The following is a 17,894-nucleotide window of genomic DNA, read 5'->3' on the forward strand; positions in this document are numbered from 1 at the left end:
CATTGCATACTGTTATGTTTATTTGTATAGCGCACTAGTCACCAGGGATGGCATCCAGGCTCTTTCCTGGTGGAGAGGCAGTTGTCTCCTAGAAGAGAATTACTCAAAGAGCCAGGTCTTTAGCATCTTGCGGAACTTGAGAAGCAATGAGGCTATTGGCTAAGATAGCTGTACTTACCTCTTATGACATGTTTAATCTGTAGCATAAAAACAACTTCGGTGTTGAGGGGTAATAGTAGTTTACTTTTTTACTTTAGTATTAAGTTCAGTGGTGAATGTAGAGTATGGCAAGATGGAGCCAGTTCCCCATCTGTGTATTTTCTACCCTCCACCTCCTCCGTGTGCCCCACCACCACAGCTGGTGAATGTAGCAGAAGAAACAGACACTGCACTTTGCCACGTGCATTATTAGTCCAACTACTTCTCTGTTTAAATCAGTGTTGTAGTCAGGACCACGTTTCCATAAGGAAATGATTGTTTTGTTTGCTAAGAACTTTGAAGCCTTATGATGAATCTTCACAAAAATTTTAAAAAATTAAGTGTCATCCACCTATGCTCCTTCCTGCAAAGTTTTGGAGTGATCAGGGAAGTGTGGTTCAAGAAAGGGGGAAGAGAGTCGAGGGAGGGTCCCAAAATGTGTACTCCCCATGCAATTTTCCATAGTAAAATTAGACACAGCTACAGCCAAAATGGCTGAACGAAATCACACCGAATTTGGCAGAAAGCTAAATCTTGATCCGGAAAGCATGATTTTTGTGATTTGGTGTAAGTCTACTTAGTAGATTTTCTAGAAACTAAGGTTCAACATTTTTAGATATCTCCGCTGCAGAGGATCCGAAGATCAGAAAGATTTATAGGTTAAATCTGATTGACTGCCACTACATCACCAAAGATGTAGCTGCAGCCATTTTATAACTTGGGTACTCAGAAATGTGTCCTGTAACAATAATTTTAAAACAAATCATATAGTGGGGAAGGGTAGGGATACCTTGACCCTCTAGACCTGGTGGGGGTGGAGGGGGTTAAAAAAAAAAAGCAATAAGTGTTCTGGATCATTGAATCAATGGCCCCCGGAGTGCTTACTATATTTTTTTTAAAGCACCTCGAGCTGAATCTAATGTCATTTAGCTGGAGTGCCGGGACCCATTGTGTGTGGTTTTATGGCTGCACTTAGTAGCCTAAACAACGTTTTAAAAAAGAGAATGAAAGGCATGCTTAATGTTTTTTTTTAAAATGTTTTATTGAAAATATGGTGTGACAGTCACTATTATTAAACATTACAATGTCTGAATATATATAATATACATTTGATTATAGTTATTGGTGATTTTTTGACAGTGACAGAGCCAACAAGTCTTCTTTATATATGTTGATGTGCTGACCCCTTGATACATTCAGTAGGCCTGTTTCTTTTTATATCTTAGTCCCTTTGACAAAGCCAGTACGTCTTGCTTCTTAAAATAAACCCTTTATATTGTTACATGACCTAGTCAGCCGTGTGAGGCGAGGTGGTGGGCATCCAACCAATAGCAGCGCACGGCGATGGAAATCTTACATAACGTTAAAAAAATATACACATACTAGCAACCCACCCCGGCGTTGCCCGGGGCAGAAGGGGGCTGGGGGCAGCATTGCAGCAGGAGAGGCGCAGCAGAGCGGCCGGGAGCAGCAGAGCGTGCTTACAGTGTTTCCTTGCTCCCGTTATGTTGGTCCTGGCCGCTTCTGCCCACGCTCGTGTCCGCTGGTTCTCCAGGCTCGTTTTCTTGGTCCTGGCCGCTTCTGCCGACTCTCCTGTCCGCTCTTACTCTGCGCTCCCCTGGGCATGTCGACGCACCTCTACTCGCTCCGGACCTTGGAGGGTGTCGCTTCCGCTGTTTCTCCGCGCTCATTTTCTTGGTGCTGGCCGCTTCTGCCGACTCTCCTGTCTGCTCTTACTCTGCGCTCCCCTGGGCATGTCGACACTCCTCTACGCGCTTTCTCCTGTCCGCTCCTCGCAGGGTGTTGCTTCCGGCTTCCACGCTCCCCCGTGATGTCAGCACACATCAGCACGCACGTCGTTAGCTGGCGCTACTTCTAAGGGACTACTTTCCCTTAAAAATTACGTTTCCCTTCTAACATATATATTTTGTTTTTATATAGCCTATGTCCTTCTGCTTGCCCTGACGTTTTCAAAGATGTATTGGGTGTTTGGATTTGTGGTGTACTTTTCGAGTTTACCTGGCTCAAAGGACACAGTTCTCTCTTTATAATAGTAGTATAGATGGAAATTCACAAGAAAAAAAGGTTAAAGTGATGTTGTAGTTAGGAATTGTAATATCTTAACATTAAAAAAACTGAGAAATTCACAGAAAAAAAAGATTAAAGGGACTTTATAGTTGGATGCAAATGTCAGTTAAAAAAAATTTTTAACTAACAAAACCCCACAAATTCACGAGTTCTAGTTACCTCAAGTAACTATAACTTGTGCCCTAAAGTAACGATAACTCATGCCCTGGCCATGCACTAATTACCTCCCATGTTACATCACTCATGACAAAAATACTGTCCAACTTAACGTCACTTTAATCTGTTTTTTTCCAGTGAATGTTTATATATATGTAAGTGTGTGTGTGTGTGTGTGTGTATATATCTATATATGTTTGTTTATTTGCAATTAAAGTAATTCGATATTAAGTACAAAAAATGTACATGTGATAAGGTTACAATTTATGAACTTTCACTTTTCGATAATTCTTGTGCAAAGAGTGGTAATCGTGCATGTTTAAAAAATAATGTGCACGTAAGCTGATTACATCTTGTAAATATTCACACCTCTAAGATGGCGCTGGTTATTGTCAGCAAGCCAGCAGTCCTTCCTTTACTGCAAGGAGTGTTTAAAAACATGGCGATGTCTAAGGGTCATTGACATCGAGAAAGGCTGAATGCCGAAACGCGAGGGCGTCTGTCTTGTCTGAAAATAAAAGCAACCTTGGAAAAATACCCCGTGAGTGCGGATAATTCTTGGTTCGAAAACGGGGGAATTTTGAGCAGAATATATCTATATATATATATATATATATATATATATATATATATATATATATATATATATATATATATGTGTGTGTGTGTGTATCCCGCAAATTTTATCAATGCTCCGGTGTGTGACCCCTCACAAAATTGACTTCGGAATGCCAGAGTATGTTGTTGCTGAGATTTCACTACAGCTTTCAATGAATCAGACAGCACTTCTTCTCGATTATTCTTTACACCCAGCTTGCAGGCAATATAGATCAGCACACAAATATCCAATTTTCATTACGTTGTGGAATGTGTTGCGGTTGGTGTTAGATTTCTTATACACATAGCACGTTTACTATCCCAAATGTCCTTTAGAAGTGCATCATTTACTTATGTTTGCAAATGGTTTTTGGGGTACAGCCATTGAAATGTATGTGCCAGACTTTAACTCGCACTGAGAAGTGAGAAGAGTTAACAAAATGCACACTCCCTTCCAAATGCATGTAATACCACCATCTTGACACATTGTGTTTAAAATTGCATAATTAAATATGGCGTATACATTGTGGGGTCTTTCCTTCGGGTCCTGTGGCAGTCAGTGGTCACATGGCATTAGATAGTAAGACTGTTATTCTTTATCACTGGTGTCACCCAGCTGCAGTGCTTTTGCACTGAAATTGAAATGAGTGCTCCCATTTAGTATTTGGGTCCAGATGTACATAGGTTTTGTCTTGTGATTACCAAATAGCATAGTTTTGCGGTTGGCTATTTGGGAATCGCAAACACCCACATATTAATGTGCCTTTGACACATTTTGCGCTTACCAGTGAGCCATAAATAGCCCTACCTCATTAATATGTATGAGGTAGGACTCGGTTTGCACCCATTGGGCATCGCAAAAATCACTGGGATGGTGGCCTGCTGAGGTCAGCAGACCACCATGTCTGTTATTGCTTTTCAATAAAGCAATTGTTATGTAAACCCGTTTTCTTTAACCCCTTGCGTGCGGGGCGTATTCCCCGCCTGTGCTGACTCCGCCTTGCGCGGGTGGAGTCATGACGGAACGGTTCCGTCATCAGCACATCTCAACCGACGCTGATGACGGAACCGTTCTGTCATCAGCACGCAAGGGGTTAAAGGAAAACAGGATGTTTTTAAAAAATTAAATGTGGGGCCACTGCCTACTCTTCAAAACATGTGTTCACCAACAATCTTAAAGGAGAAGGGGTCCCATGGGGCCCACTTCCAATTTGCAAATGGGTTGCCACCAACTCTGAGTTGCTGGTAAAATGTGAATGTTTTGCAACCGCATTTCGGTCACAAAACATTGACACATTCCACTGCGGATTTATATTAGGAAGGGGAGCCCTAAACACTCCCATTCCAAATACTGAATCACAAATAGGGCTTGATACATGTAAAAAAAGCATTTTTTGTTTGCAAATTGCCTGAGATTCGGGCTGTTCGCGACCAAAGATTTGCTTTGTACATCTAGCCCCTAATTCCCTGTGTAGCGAGGTTGAGCAGTGGCTGCCTACTCTACAACACGAAAGGACTAGTTATCTCAGAATGCAGACTTACACAAAAGATACTACTTTCCAGACAACTCATTGTTTTAAGAAAAACACTTAATTCGTATGTAGGAAAAGCACTACACTTTAACTATGATCCATAATGAAAATCGAAAGGTCCTTTTGACCAGAGGATCCACTGTAAACGTGATTACAGTTCCCTCTCTCTGATGACTTAGAAAGCCGTTTACCTGTAGTTAATATGCCTAATTTTGTCTTACTGTAGTGTGTCGAGTAGGATAGGTATAGTTCAAAAGGGCTAATGTCTTCTATCTGAAAATGATTGATGCATTACAGTTCGCATACTCCTACCCAATACAAAATGACTAACCCAAAAATCCCAGTACCCAAACATAACTCCCACCCTCGAGAATCTTTGGCTTTTTTCAGTTAACCATATTACTAGCCACCAGCGACCAGTAGGGTTCCTAGTCCGAGACTCTAGAGTCATAGACCGGTTACGGTTCTGCTTGCCCCTCAAGTTTAAAGTTGGTACTTTGGCAAAAGTGTAGGACAGTTATTACTTTTTATCAAAAATGCCTTTTTTTCCTTTTGAGAGCCTGTATCTTAAAACCTACTGGTCACTGTAGATATTCCAGTAGAGGGTGCACTAGCATCTGCAACCAATAGTCATTGTTCCATTTAAAAACACTGCTTACCCCGAATTCAACCTGTGACATCTATGTAAGTGTAAAGGCTACAACAATGGTTCGTACGAAGCTGGATTCAGAGCTGCCTCCTTTAGCCAATAGGGCTCAGTGCTGAAGGATGAAGTACAGTTTCTATTTCCTATTGAAATGGCTATAAAGATACCCAGTCTGCATGGGGATGACGGAAGACAATGAAGGCTAAAACTTCTAAATGTGTGAAGGTGATAAAGCAGCCCCTCGATCTGTGTTTCTCTTGCTTCACCTGGGCAGCTGGCCTGGGACAATCTTGTAGCTGCTGGGCAGTCTGTCCAGCAAGAAGTTCCCGCACAGGTCCATCACCTTGGAGAAAGTTGCACTTTGTAGCCAGCACAATGCAACCCCTTAAACGTAAGCCTATTCTGTATGGTAAATGACAACCATGCAGAGATCCCACTCCTATTTGTCTAGTCTTCTGATGTGGGTGTGCCGGCGTCCTCTATATAGAGTTGAAACTGTGAACAAAGTACTGGGCCTGGGTGTGGCAATTTCTAGTGTTCTTGATGAGGTTTCAAGGAATTCCTAGCTTGATAGCTACCCTGAGACCACTTCGGGATGTTTCGATTGGGTGTGGATATTCTGTGTCTGGAACGGTCCCTTTGCCTGGGACCTGGGCTCAAGGCGGAGGAAAGCGAGCTACATATATTACCAAGCCTGACTCCCTCCCTCACCCATTAGGTACATCTAGTTTTGAGGTAGTGGACTGGAGATATGCACATGCAGGGTGCAATGTCAGAGATGGACATCAGCAGCATAGCACAAAGGAGATCATTATCTGGTCCAACCTTCCCCCGCGGTGTCCAATGTGCTCCAGCACTCTCGATTGTAAGTGCACACACATTGTCAGTCCCCCCCCCGTCTTCTTACCCCTCCCAATGTGTACAGGCATCTTTCATGCACAAGGGAGACTGGAAGTACATTTTAGTGGTGAGAGCGGATAGACAACCCTCCCCCCACAATTTTACAGCAGCAGTGATAACAAAAAAAGTTATTTGTAGCATCAAACCTTCGCTTAAAAAATCTCTAAACCATGTTGTAAAATGTTTTGCTCTAGCCACATTGATCGTTAGCTCCCCAGCAGACATGCATTGTGTCCAAATTCTAGGTGATTTATTCAAGTATATTAAAAATTTGCTTTTTATAGTCCGGATACTACACAGGCCATTATGTAATCCAAGATAAATGTAAATCTGCATATTAGAGGAACAGTTTCTAGGCATACACTTTTTGGGAATGTATTAGTGTTGTTAATGGCTACTCATGTGAGGTCATGAAATCTTCAGAGGGGGGGGGGATTGCACAAACCTCAACCTCTGAAGATGCCTTTAAATGGTGATGTTTCCCGGTGGACTTTGAATGTTTTAAGAGCTGTGGCATTCATTAAAGTTTATATTTTTTATAATCACTCGCAATATCCCTAGTGCAGAAATGATAATATTCACTGAATGACAACAGTACAAACTGAGGAATGAGTTTGCAGCACCAGTAATTACTTTTCATATGTATCAGATAGCGTATGATTAAATACCTGGAAGGAAATTAAATTTACATGATGAATGGCAGTGGGATGAAGGTTAAGCTATTGTGGGAGCTGATACTGCGATAATTGTGAAAAAGATATTACTTTGCCTAATTTATTTTGTTTCTGGAGACTTAACTTTGGAAATGCCCACCGATTCTTGGCCATTTATCTTATTAAGTTGATTAGCACAAAATGCAATTGTTATCTTGCTTTCTTCTGTTTGAAAGTAGTTCTTTTATAAATAGAGTTTAGTTTGCGTGACGGATGATTACATTATGGAGTTCCCACCATTTCCCCCATAAGCCAATGTTTTAATTCTGCAGTTAGTTTAATTGGGCGCTTGCATCTATATAGAAATATAAAAATAGCTATTTTTGTGGGTGGATGACCTACCTGCATGTGGACATTAATCAAAAACTGTCAATAGAGACACATTGGTATTTCGTAACATAATGGGTCTCAGAAACTCAAAATGAAAAGACTGAACTGTTCTTGTTTAACATCACTTTTCTTTTCGCATTGTGGTTCTTAATTGCTAGACACAAACAGGCACATGCATCAAAAAAACCCGGTTGCAAACAGTCAGATTCTCAGAATCTGCCCCTTTGCGACCGGTATTTTTGCATTTGGGATGCATCATCCCAAATTGAAAAATTCGCAATTTATGTAATCTCTGAATTGCGATTACTTAAATTGAGATTGCATTTATGGAATTGCAAATTGAGATTCCTTAAATGCAATGCATTAAAATAAAAAAAATGTGATTTTGCTCATAGGAGTGACACATTACCATCAATTTGTACTTGATGGTAATTTGCAAAAACTTTGAAAAATGCACTAAAGTGCATTTTTCAAAGTTCCATTTTACACACACACATGCCCTTGGGGCGTGTGTGTGCAAGATGTACTCATATGCAGATTTCAGGGGTGCAACAGGGTGTCCTTTAGACACCCTTGAAATTGCATGCACAATTTGGGAGTACCTATTGGGTACTCGCAAATTGCAAATGCAATTATCATTAATTCCTATAAGTCTCTAGGCCCATAGGAATGAATGGGAAGACATTCCTTAATTGCGACTCGCACTTTGCGAGTCGCAATTTAGGAATGTGTAGAAATCGCTGTTGCGCTTCCATAATAGTCGCAATTAAGGAATCGCAAAAGTCTACCTTGATGCATGTACCTGCAAGTGATAAAAATTTATGAAGTAGCAATAAGCAACAAGCATTTACAATGCAATGGTATCAGCATTATTAAAGGTAGAGCTATTGGCATTGCTCATGACATTTATTTTTTTTAAACATAAATAAATGGTATTGTCATTTACAATGGCAATAGGTGAGCATTAGAGAGTAGTAGAGAGTATTTGCGGACATAGAGCCACACACACAGACAGAGCCGCACACACACATACAGACAGAGCCGCGCACACACACACACAGACAGAGCCGCGCACACACACACACAGACAGAGCCGCGTACACACATAGACAGAGCCGCGTACACACATAGACAGAGCCGCGTACACACATAGACAGAGCCACGCACACACATAGACAGAGCCGCGTACACACATAGACAGAGCCACGCACACACATAGACAGAGCCACGCACACACATAGACAGAGCCACGCACACACATAGACAGAGCCACGCACACACACACATAGACAGAGCCACGCACACACATAGACAGAGCCACGCACACACACACACAGAGCCACGCACACACACACACAGAGCCACGCACACACAGACAGAGCCACGCACACACACACAGAGCCACGCACACACATAGACAGAGCCACACACACAGACAGAGCCACACACACAGACTGAGCCAGGCACACACGCAGAGCCATGCACACACACAGAGCCATGCACACACAGAGACAGAGCCAGGCACACACACAGAGCCACGCACACACACAGACAGAGCCACGCACACATACAGAGCCATGCACACACACAGACAGAGCCATGCACAAACACAGAAAGAGCCATGCACACACACAGAAAGAGCCATGCACACACACACAGAGCCACGCACACACACACACCCACGCACACACACAGACCCATGCACACACACAGACCCACGCACACACACAGACAGAGCCACGCACACACACAGACCCAGAGCCACGCACACACACACACACAGAGCCACGCACACACACACACACAGAGCCACGCACACACACACAGAGCCACGCACACACACAGACAGAGCCACGCACACACACAGACAGAGCCACGCACACACAGACAGAGCCACGTACACACAGACAGAGCCACGCACACACAGACAGAGCCACGCACACACAGACAGAGCCACGCACACAGACAGAGCCACGCACACACACAGAGATTGCCACGCACACACACAGAGATTGCCACGCACACACACAGAGATTGCCACGCACACACACAGAGATTGCCACGCACACACACAGAGATTGCCACGCACACACACAGAGATTGCCACGCACACACACAGAGATTGCCACGCACACACACAGAGATTGCCACGCACACACACAGAGATTGCCACGCACACACACAGAGATTGCCACGCACACACACAGAGATTGCCACGCACACACACAGAGATTGCCACGCACACACACAGAGATTGCTACGCACACACACAGACGGAGCCACTCACACACAGGCACAGAAAAACTGGAATGACAAGCAGGGAACAGAGGCACAGAAAAACTGGGGGAACAGAGGCACAGAAAAACCGGGATGACAAGCAGGGAACAGGAGTACGAAGCAGACTAGAGAGCTTCATGGAAGAAGTAAGACATAGGCAGTGGGCACACCAGGAGTAAGATGCAGACTATAGAACTCTCTACTAACTGACAGCACAAGGCTGATTATTGCATCTTTTCTGTACTTCATCTGCTTTTCAAGTTTGAAAGCCAGCATATTTTTGATGGATCCTATAGTGACTACCAAACCTAAAACAACGAGAGCTTCAGATTAGTCCATGGTATGCATGTAACATCACCTAATACACTCTGGTCTAAGAAAAACTATACTCAAATGCCACAGAGGCCTGACTGCGGACATAGAGCCACACACACACACAGACAGAGCTGCGCACACACATAGAGACAGAGCCGCGCACACACACACACAGACAGAGCCGCGTACACACATAGACAGAGCCACGCACACACACATAGACAGAGCCACGCACACACACATAGACAGAGCCACGCACACACACACACAGAGCCACACACACACAGACAGAGCCACGCACACACACACACAGAGCCACGCACACACACACATAGACAGAGCCACACACACAGAGCCACGTGCACACATACAGATAGAGCCATGCACACACACACACACACAGAGCCATGCACACACACCGACAGAGCCAGGCACACACACCGACAGAGCCAGGCACACACACCGACAGAGCCAGGCACACACACCGACAGAGCCAGGCACACACACAGAGCCAGGCACACACACAGAGCCACACACACACACAGACAGAGCCACGCACACATACATACAGAGCCACGCACACATACATACAGAGCCACGCACACATACAGAGCCAGGCACACACACAGACAGAGCCACGCACACACACAGAGCCACGCACACACACAGACAGAGCCACGCACACACACAGACAGAGCCACGCACACACACAGACAGAGCCATGCACAAACACAGAAAGAGCCATGCACACACACACACACACACAGAGCCACACACACAGAGCCACGCACACACATAGACCGACGCACATACAAAGACCCACGCACACGCACACACACAGACAGAGCCACGCACACACACAGACAGAGCCACGCACACACAGACAGAGCCACGCACACACAGATTGCCACACACACACACACAGATTGCCACACACACACACACACACATTGCCACACACACACACACATTGCCACACACACACAGATTGCCACGCACACACACACAGATTGCCACGCACACACACACAGATTGCCACGCACGCACACACACGGAACCAAGCACACACACAGACGGAGCCACTCACACACAGGCACAGAAAAACTGGAATGACAAGCAGGGAACAGAGGCACAGAAAAACTGGGGGAACAGAGGCAGAGAAAAACCGGGATGACAAGCACTTCATCTGCTTTTCAAGTTTGAAAGCCAGCATATTTTTGATGGATCCTATAGTGACTATACTATACTCAAATGCCACAGAGGCCTGACTGCCACCATGATAAGAAAACATGCATTCACACATACACCCACGCACACACACACAGCCGTCCATGCAGTTATGCAGACTCACACACACCATGGTTAGAAAACACACATTCACACAGACACCCATGGACACACACACACAGCCGTCCATGAGTTTTTTTGCAAACTCACGTCGCGGTAAGAAAGCATGCATTCACACATGCACCCATGCCCACACACATACAGCGGCACGCAGGCACTCACACACACACACACACACACATCCATCCGTTTCTGCATACACACACACCATGGTAAGAGAGCATGCATTCACACATGCACCCATGCACACACACATACAGCGGCACGCATGCACTTACACACACACACATCCATCCGTTTCTACATACACACCATAAGCATGCATTCACACATGCACACACATGTAGCGGCACGCACGCACTTACACACACACACACACACACACACATCCACCCGTTTCTGCATACAAACACACCATGGTAAGCATGCATTCACACAGACACCCATGCACACACACATACAGCGGCACGCTAGTAAACACGGCGCAGACATGGCTGCTCCCTCTGACTGCACGCACTTACACACACACATCCATCCGTTTCTGCATACACACACACACACCATGGTAACTATGCATTCACAGACACCCATGAACACACATACAGCGACACGCTGGTAAACACGGTGCAGACATGGCTGATCCCTCTGACTCACGCTGTGAATGAAAGCCAAGGGGAGGTTTGGCAGCTTGAGGCGGGGCTTCTGGGCACTTCTGATCTCTGTGTATTTCCTGTAAGTAAATGGCACGCAGGCACGCACGCACTTACACACACACCCATCCATCCGTTTCTGCATACACACACCATGGTAAGCATGCATTCACACATGCACCCATGCACACACACATACAGCGGCACGCACTTACACACACACACACACACACACACATCCATCCGTTTCTGCATACGCACACACACCATGGTAGGCATGCATTCACACAGACACCCATGCACACACACATACAGCGGCACGCTAGTAAACACGGCGCAGACATGGCTGCTCCCTCTGACTCACGCTGTGAATTAAAGCCATGGGGAGGTTTGGCAGCTTGAGGCGGGGCTTCTGGGCACTTCTGATCTCCGTGCATTTCCTGTAAGTAAATAAACACACTCATCCTTCTTAGACAGCAGCCAGCGCCCCAGGCGGGAATCCAGGTGCTTGGCAGCTGTGGTGTGTGGCGAGACACCCGCACCTCCCCGCCCTCTCTTGCAGGCAAGGGTCAGGCTTCACAGCTCTAGCAGCAGGGCTGGTTCCTGCCTGACTGATGCTGTGTGAGATCCAAGGGTCTCTCCATCCTCGCTCGTGCCGGTGGCCAGAACAGGAAGTCTCAGGTGATGACAAAACAAAGGAGACCCCAGGCGGAGGCACACCGTGAAACGGAGTGCACAGGCGCACAGGTACCGTGCAGCGGGAAGGGAGGCAGGGGGCGCAGCCTCAAACCGGGTTTGGTCCTACTATTCCAACAACAATAGTATAGTCTCTACTTATTGGAATCTCACATCTTAGGCCTACCTTTGGAGTAAGTTTTTTGTATCCTCATCACATTCGGGAGTTTCTGGGTGTCACGACTGTCGCATGTTCCCATTCATGCATAAGAGTTTGCACATGCACAGATGTAGCGGGGGTACCTTTGAGCTTCATTGAATACATTGCAGAGGGACATTCACGCTTGTAACAACTTGCTAACTTGAATTTTTCTCCATGGATGCAAGGGCCGGACGCGGTCGGGCAGAAATGGCTGCCGCAAAGCTCTGAAATTTTCGGAATCGGGGGCGTGTTTTTGGGTGAGTGACGGATGACGTCACAGATAGAAAGGACCTAAAAAAAACACACCCCGAATCCGAAAAAGACGGGGCTTAAAGGGAGTGACGCCCCTCTCCTCCAATGGTTGAGGCAACAAGATGGCCGCCGGGTAGGGAGCTGCTCCTGTGAGGAGCTCCCGGTGCTGGGAATCCCATTCGGGCATTATCCCTGTCAGCACTCACCAACACGACGGAATGGAAGGAGAAAGAAGAACGGAACGTAAGAGTAACTGGATCAAGTAACTGGATTGGATTAATGACCCCTGAAATGCCCCGAGCGGACCTTCGATTCTGACACCCTCAACGCAAGGCGGCATAAGAGATGAGCATTAATAGGGGCGGCTGAAACTACAGGAGCCTAGTCCAGACAGCTTAATGACTTCGCTGAGTTGGAAGTGGTCCCCCGCTACAAGGCGGAGGAGGGCACTGGAGCTCGGTTGAAGCTTCAGGAGCCTAGTCCCGACAGCTTGACGACGTCGGAGAGTTGGACGTGGTCCCCCGCTACAAGGCGGAGGAGGGCATTGAGTTCGGTTGCTGACCCATCCCTAGAAGCTCAAAGGCACTCACGGTTGATTTGGTGAGCACCCTCGGCAGCACAGGATCGGTGACGCTGAGGAAGGGGGTCGGCGTGAACAAGCGCCCCCCCCCCCCCCCCTCTAAGGAAGGCTTCAAGACGGAGCGGTCGATGTCTGGAGCGGCTCCGGTGTGCCCCTTGGTGTGTTTTTAGCAAGGATTCGACGGAAGACCCCCCCCGCGCCGTCCAGTGGCTCGGTGAGTACCGAATGGGGGCATCTGGAGCGGCTCTGGTGCGACAGTGTTTGGATGTTTGTGGCGGCGTTTTGGGCGGGAGGCTTCCCCCCCCTCCCCACCTCACACGGCCGGTATGCTCTGTTTACCGATGTGTTGGGGGCACCCTCTGCGCAACTTGGGAGAAGCCTGATGGGAACAGCAGCGTCAGTGGTGATTTCTGAGGTGGCTGTACGCTGAGCTGTCCACCAAGGTTCCATTGCAGGTCTTTCGCTCCCTGCCTGGAGTGCAGCGCACAGGACTATTTAGACAGCCTTTGGGGCGACGCGAAGGGCAACTACCTGTGTTCACATCATGTCAAACATTCATGCAGGCTTTGTTTTGCGCTTTGCCCGGACTTCTATGTGACTGGTATTTGCGCGGGCTTTTCACTCTTCATTGCTAACCTGGCTGGGGCCATAAAGCTGGAACCATAAATCGCCCCCCTGCCCACCATGAAGCTACATACCAACGCGGTCAGGGAGCAGCAACACAGAGATAAGCCACCATCTAGCAGCATAGAAGCTGAACTCTGCTCCCCCCCTCAATCAACATGGAAGATGGGCTAATTCGACATCCCCAGAGTAGAAAGAGAAACCAAACTCTGGAATCCTTGCATTTTGGCTGCCATCTTAGACTGGTCTCTCCCTCTCTCTCTACCTCTGTCGGCCATTCTGGACTAGTCTTTTTCACCACTTGAACTCACCCTTGGGAAACACTCATTAGGCTAATTTTAACTGGCGAATGTTTGCCACTTTGCAGTAACATACCTCCAATCACTCTTAATGCACCGATAGTTAGCCCATATAGCATCCTAAGAAATACTACTATTAATTAGAAAGACTACTATTAATTAGCGTGTGAATGCCTTTTTTTGTAGTACTATACTTCTATTTGTTTATAATGCACCGATCGTCAGCTCATATAGCACCATAATGGCCTATGTTAGATTATTATCAACTAGTGAATGTATGCCTTCTATTGCAGTATTATACCTCTATTTGTTTTTAATGCACAGATCATTAGTTCATATTGCACCCTATGCATGACCTATCTGATTGTACTGATTGCTTCTTTTGATTTATTTGTTTGACGATGTTTTATCTCTGAACTATGATCCCTCATGTACTCCTTCCATGTAAAGCGCTCTGATATCCGCAAGGATCTTGTCCGCGCTATATAAAACTTTCAAAATAAATAAATAAAATAAATGGTTGGCCAGCATTTACGAGGCCAGCCAATGGATAAGAGGGGCGGGTTCAAGCCCCCTACACTAAGAAACATAAAATCTCAGAGCTCCGCCCACTGCTTACGCAGTGTGATGGATTCCTCGACCTAAAAACGGCACAGGGTGTTGGATTGTAGAAAAAGTAGTAACTGAGATCAAACCTATTTAAAAAGTTATCTCTTAAGCTGGTGAACAGGGACTTATTTTTAAATGGTTAGGTGTAAACTTTCAAGGCAAGAATTAGCTAAAAATACAAAGATTCAAGTGCTTGTTGGTAGTGGGGTCAGTCGTCGATCAGGGAGGACTTTTTACCTCACTTTTAACACAGTAAAGTGAAATGGCGACTACTAGATCTTTTACGTATAGGTCATGTTTACTACGTATCTGGAACAGATACCATTTTCCATACAGAACTACTGTGATCTTTTTTCTGAAGGGCCATATTAGATAATAAGTACATGGCCACATTGCATAATGGTATCTAGTGCTGAGTACATCATTACATCATTCTTTGCCGTGCATTAGAGTATCATGGTGCACATCAGCATCTAGATCTCTTTACTTGCCTCACACTCTCTCACAGTGCGGTCTGTTCTTAGTAGGGTGTGGCGGATCGCAGCAGAAGTTTATGAGGGAAAGTGTTGAGAGCAGGCCATAAGAGATCTTGAGGGAAAAGAAATGCTGATGTTCTCCATTACAGCAGTAAATCGAGAGCTGCCACATTGGAGAGTCAAAGTGAAAAATTGTTCCTTGAGGAATTGATCTGAAGAGGTAACGGTTTTCTGTATCAGCTACTATGTGTCAAGGTGTCTAAATAGGTTATCTACCCATGACTGTTGTATTCCTTCTTTGGATGCCAAAGTCATTTAGGTTTCAAACTGTTCTCGACCTGTGGCATTGCCTCTTTTAGCCCCTGCTCCATCTAACGTTGTCCCTTTTTCTTAAGTGCTGTTTACCTCTCAACTGTAGAACCTATTGTGCTGCCCAAACAGGTTGCTTTCGTAGCAATCTCTGTTCATACTTTTGTTGTGCATGAGGAATTAATATAAAGGTCAAAAATGGGAAATACAGGTTGATCCTGATTTGGATCCTAGAGCTAGGAATTTCTCAGCTGAAATGTATTTTGATTTCAGATAGAAACTTGTAACAGAAGATTACTCACCTTTTGAATATTCCCCAGGTGCTAGACGTTTCAGCAGTACCTTGGCGCTCCTTGAGGTACCGACATGCAGTTCCGCAATGATGCCGTTCTGCTCCGGAAATAACGTGTGGAGCCTATATGGGCACCACCCCTGCATGCTGAAATTAGTTCCTTTCTTTCTGAGCCACCAGACATGGATCAGAAGCTCCCCTTGTCTCTCTCAGAGGCAAATACCTCAGAATATTTCTTCAGTGTGCAAGCAAATTTGCCTCCTCAAAAAAGCAACAAGCTTTAAGCCGTTTAGGGGCATTCACAAACAAATGTCTTTGACAGATCCCCACCAGGTCTGCCTCCTGTGTCTGGGGTCGATCCAAGATTCCAAGAACTGCAGCGACTGTGAGTGGTTAAATCCAAAAGCCCTCTGGTACTGTAAGTTGAAGCTGTACATCGCCATGCACAAAATAAAATCCTCACGGTGACCACTCCCATGTCACAGTCTGCGTCAAAGGTTCAATTCTGCTCCCAGTTCTGAATATCACGAAGCCACTCTTGAGGCCAGTCTTCTTCACAGTCCAAATTGTCTGATAAGTCAAATAAGAAGCACAAAGAAATCGAAGCAGGATTCCGCCCCCTTGTACCACTTGCATTTGTCTGAACAGACGTTGGGGTAGCGCATCAACTCTTGACATCGTTCCGACAGCTTATTCTGGCACAACCCGAATTTCTCGGGCCAGCAGCCACGCTGCATCAGATCGAAGAATTCTACGCAGCTATGCTCCAGCTCTTCTAATCTCTACCGACTCTTTTCAGGCATGCCTTCAGGCCCCAAGAAGCCGAGAGGACCTCCATTGGGAATATGACTGGCGAGTTCACTCTCCTTGCCACTTGGACTTTCCAAGCCTGTTTTACCTCCGACTAAAGTCCTGACCACATTTCTGGAACCAAGAAGTACACCAACGTCGGACACTTATGCGTCAATGCCAGATAAGGAGGTCCCAAAAATTCTGTCCTCCGAATCAATTCCTGTCCGACCTTGACCAAAGTTGTGCCCAATACCACACAAAGCTCCTCTTTCCTGGCTTGAATTAACCTCCACAAGGAAGAACACATACAGCACATCCCCTTTTTCAGTAGGGACTCAGACAGCGAATAGGACCCGGGTAATGAGTTTGCTCAAACATGTTAGGATGATAATTGGTACGATAACTTGCAGGAGGCTAGTGGTCTCAATACCTTCCAGGAAACTGACCGACTCTCACTGCATGGACCGGCCACAGAGGAAGCAGATTCCTGTACCATGGTAATGCAATCGACTTTGGAGGCTAATACCAGTGTATTGACCGAAGTCCTCCAACCTGAGGAAACCACTTCAGAGCCCTTTTCTCATTAAATGAGGCACTGACCGCGATACCTTATTGGATGGGATAACCGTGTTCCGACCTCCAATAACCAAAGAGCACTCTTCTTTTGAAAGTCTAGTGGCGCAAGCCTCCATGAGCAGGACTAACCGGAATACCTTCCCTACCACTCCCCAAACAGGGAAACTAAACAGGTGGAAATGTTTGGGAAATCAGTGTTTCTTCTGCCTTTCTGGCACTGATCAGTTACCATCAGCTACTTTTTGGGACCCTATTCCGATGCACTTTAGAACTTAGTGGCACAAGTCCTCCGTGGTCTACCCAAGGATCTCCAAACTCTTCTTGCTCAGGTGATTCTAGATGGTCATGATGCAGCCAATTCCACGATTTGTTGTGGCTTGGACACCACCGATGCCATGGGCCCCAGCATTGCCATTCACTGCCATGCATTGAGGAAGTCGTCCGGGTTCTCAGGCAAAA

The 17,894-nt window shown here is 46.0% G+C and overlaps 1 protein-coding gene across 2 annotated transcripts in view; it reads left to right on the plus strand.

Annotated features, from left to right (window-relative positions):
• TRRAP (transformation/transcription domain associated protein) overlaps positions 1-17,894 on the plus strand; it is a 737,638-nt gene that overhangs the window by 593,237 nt on the left and 126,507 nt on the right. The gene's annotated exons all lie outside the window — the stretch shown is intronic.

The sequence above is a fragment of the Lissotriton vulgaris genome, chromosome 10 (assembly GCF_964263255.1).
Source record: "Lissotriton vulgaris chromosome 10, aLisVul1.2, whole genome shotgun sequence".
Taxonomy (NCBI): domain Eukaryota; kingdom Metazoa; phylum Chordata; class Amphibia; order Caudata; family Salamandridae; genus Lissotriton; species Lissotriton vulgaris.